Below are 3,874 nucleotides of genomic sequence, written 5' to 3'. Positions count from 1 at the left end.
TTCCTCAGCTTTTTTCCCAGAATTGTTCAGAACAATTTTCTTCAAATGGACAGAGGTTGTAGGAATACTTCCCTTCCACCCTCTGAAAGTTCTCTGAGAAATGAACTGACAAAAGGCAAATTAATAGGAGAAAAAGTATATAAATTTATTGATATGCACAGGAGTCTGACATAATATAAGATCTCAAAGAAATGGCCAGATGGTTGATGCTTTTATACCATCTTGAGATGGCACAAAGAATGGGGGCCCAGAACCCAGCCCAAAACAGGTTATGGTGGTAAATCAGGTGACAATGGGCAAAACAGGTTATGGAAAGGAGAGAAGAGGATGCCTGGCTAGCAAAGGTGGTCTTGTTGTGCAGGTGAAACCTCACGGGTAGCAGCCCTTGGAGAGAAAAGGTGGGAAATGTTCCTTTCAGATCTTGAGGGATGTCAGACTCTCAGTTCATCTTTCCTAGATCTGGACCAGGGAGGACCTCGGAAAGCCTGGCTGCAGGGACACAGGCTTTCTCTACAGATGCAAATTTCTCTGCAAAAGACAGCTTCTTAGCTACTCTTCTATTTCCAGCCCTTCTGAATAGCCATCTTGAAATATGTCAAGGAAATATATTTTAGGGTGAAATTGTTTGGCTTCCTTTAAGTCATGGTACAAATAGGTGGGCAACTGGCTAGGGGGTTTGCTACCCAAGTTGCTGTCAATCAGTTTGATCTGGTCAAGGGAAATGTGGAGGAAGCAGGCTCTATTATTCCCTCTCTTGGATTTTTGCATGCTCCGTTGCTTCCATGCCTGGCAGATGCTGGTGGGCATCACTGAAGTTCTACGTGACACTAGAGGAAGTGGATGGTATCACGAAGGGAGGTGGAGTCACAAAATCAGAGACTGCCACATCAGGGAGGACCTGCAAGTCATTTCACTACCAGCTCTCTTCTTCCTTCCTCCTCTTCCTTTTTAAAAAATTCTTCCTTCTTTTTCCTTTCTTCTTCTTTTCTTTTTAGTGGAAGCCTCGTTCTGTCACCCAGGCTGAAGTGCAGTGGTGTATCATGGCTCATTGCAGCCTCACACCCCTGAGCTCAGGTGATTCTCCTACCTGAGCCTCCCAAGTAGCTGGGAGTATAGGCTTGAGTCACCATGTCAGAGGCATTCAAACCAGAGCGACTCCATCATGAATAGGGGCTGGTTGAAATAAGGCTGAGACCTACTGGGCTGCATTCCTAGGAGGTTAAGGCATTCTAAGTCACAGGATGAGGTAGGAGGTCAACACGAGATACGGGTTATAAAGACCTTGCTGATAAAATAGGTTGTGGTAAAGAAGCGGCCAGAACCCACCAAAACCAAGATGGCAATGAGAATGACCTCTGGTCGTCTTCACTGCATGTTATATGCTAATTATAATGCATTAGCATGCTAAGAGACACTCCCACCAGCACCATGGCAGTTTACAGATGCCATGGCAACATCGGGAAGTTACCTTATATGATCTAAATGGGAGAGGAGCCCTCAGTTCCAGGAATTGCCCACCTCTTTCCCACAAAACTCATGAATAATCCACCTCTTGTTTAGCATACGATCAAGAAGTAACTATAAGCACAAGCAGCTGAGTGGCCCACACCACTGCTCTGCCCAATGGAGTAACTATTCTTTATCCTTTTACTTTCTTTTTTCTTTTATAAATTTGTATTATTTTAATTATTTTTATGTACAGAAAACTCAACAGTGTACATTTAACCCAGTTTAGTGGCAAGTTCTTTAGCTTTTGCCTTTTCGAGCTTCACAATGCGAGCCACAGACTTGGGACCCAGGACATTGCCGCCCCAGTGACGGCAGATCTCATTGTATCTGTCACTGTAATTGGTCCTGATAGCTTCCACCAGCTTAGCTAAAGCACCTTTGTCTTCCGAGTTCACCTGTGTGAAGGCGACAGTGGAGCAGGTCTTCCTGTGGACTAGACGGCCCAGTCTTGCCTTCCGCTTGATAATGCAGTAAGGGACCCCCATTTTATGACACATGGCAGGCAAGGAGACAGCCAGCCCAATGGGATCCACGTCGTGTACTATTACCACTAGCTGAGCTTTCTTGTTCTCCACCAAGGTGGTGACAGTGTTAACTCCTGCTCGAAGGACAGGTGGCCTCTTAGTGGGGACGTCCCCTTTGCCAGCAGCTTTCTTCTCGGCCCGGGCCAATGGCCTCTGCTTCTTCTCTTGCTTTGTCTCTGGTCTGTACTTGTGGGCCAGCTTAAGCAGCTGAGTAGCTGTTTGGTGGTCTGGGGCCTGGGGGAGCTGATTAATTGCAGGACAGCCGTTTATAGAGGGTGGCTTTCTGCCACTGCAACCTGATATAGCGGGGCCATTTCACAAAGTGAGTGAGGTCTCTTTTGGGCTGGATGTCCTGTCCAATGGCAAAATTCTTAGGCCTTTCCTCAAACAGGGGATTCACCACTTTCTTGGCCTCCTGTTTCTTCACGCCAGCAGGGGCCGGAGCCACCTTCTTCCCCTGAGCCTTCTTTCCTTTCGGCATCTTGGGCAACAGGGGGAGAGAGAGCTATCCATTTACTTTCTTAATAAAATTTCACTTTATGGACTCGCCCCAGATTATTTCTTGTGCAAGATCCAAGAACCTTCTCTTGGGGACTGGATCAGGACACCTTTCTGGTAACAACAATTACCTGGCAGCTCCCTTAGTCTACAGATTTGGAAACTGAGGCCCAGAAAGGGTCGCTGACTCTTCCACGGTCACTGGATAATTGCCAGAACAGATAAAACTCCACCTGGAACTTCTCATCTTTCCATCCTGAGGCATGTCTGAACTCCCATCCCCTTCAGCCTGTACCTGTTAGAGCAGCTGCTACATGCTGAGCCTGAGCCTGCACATCTGAGAGCCTGCCCACTGATGCTGGATAAGAAACGCTGCTGCCCAGACGGGGGGATCAGTGATGGTTTGTCATTAAAAGAATCTGAGGAAGTAGATAATCCGTGTTTAAATAAAAGACATCAGTAGACAAGTATGTGCATCTTAGTTATGAAGATAGTACTCTACAACGGGGTCTAAGTGGTGTTTCTTACCTTGTAATTGCAATCTGAGGACTTGAGTGGAGTTCTAGGATCTAGGACTGTCCTTGGGCTCTGCTTAATTTATCAGCGACACCTCAAGCCTCACAAAGAGAAGGCTGTGTTTCTGGTTGCTGTGGTCTGATTGGCAGCAAGTTGTCATCTCTCTGATCTCGATTTATTTTTTAGGAGGGGGCCCACATAGGAATCTTATTAGGCTGAGCTTTTTTATGTGTGAGGGAAACCCTTCTCTTCTTTCCTTTTTAAATTCTGATCAATAAGCCATTCAAGGTTATCTCATTATCAAACTTGCACTGCCCTGGAAGTTAAGGAAGGTGGAAGAGGAGACATAGCAAAGTAAGGGTCTTGGTCTGAATTTGGCTGGCAGATAGTTAGCTGGCCCTAACGAACGATGCTTGAAATAATTTGAGACAATGTTTAAAAACCAATGATTTCCTATGAAAACCTGGATTTGGGGTGTCTCTTTAAATAAAAATATCAGAAAATCTGGCTGCGCTGAGCCCAAATTCTCAGTGGTAACAATAATCAGGGGCTGACTGGTCTCTGTGCATTTTAGACCAGCTACACTTTCTCTCCCTCAGCCTCCTGGCACCTTATGCATTGGAGTTTGCAACCCTTTTTGAGGAGGAAATAATAAAAGCCACTAAATCACATCTCCACTAAAATTCATGTATTATATTATTCACTCACAAGTATTTATTGAACCCAACTCTATGCCAGGGTCAATTTTATTTTACTTTTAATTTTTATTTCAATAGTTTTTGGGGATACAGGTGGTTTTTGGTTATGTGAATAAGTTCTTTGGTGCG

General features: G+C 45.3%; 1 pseudogene; it reads right to left on the bottom strand.

Annotated features, from left to right (window-relative positions):
• Positions 1-1,721: 1,721 nt before the first annotated feature.
• Positions 1,722-2,514, bottom strand: LOC112426381 (large ribosomal subunit protein eL8 pseudogene; annotated as a pseudogene).
• Positions 2,515-3,874: the final 1,360 nt, after the last annotated feature.

This window comes from Macaca nemestrina, chromosome 9 (assembly GCF_043159975.1).
Source record: "Macaca nemestrina isolate mMacNem1 chromosome 9, mMacNem.hap1, whole genome shotgun sequence".
NCBI lineage: Eukaryota > Metazoa > Chordata > Mammalia > Primates > Cercopithecidae > Macaca > Macaca nemestrina.
This window is presented reverse-complemented; position numbering and strand designations above follow the sequence as displayed.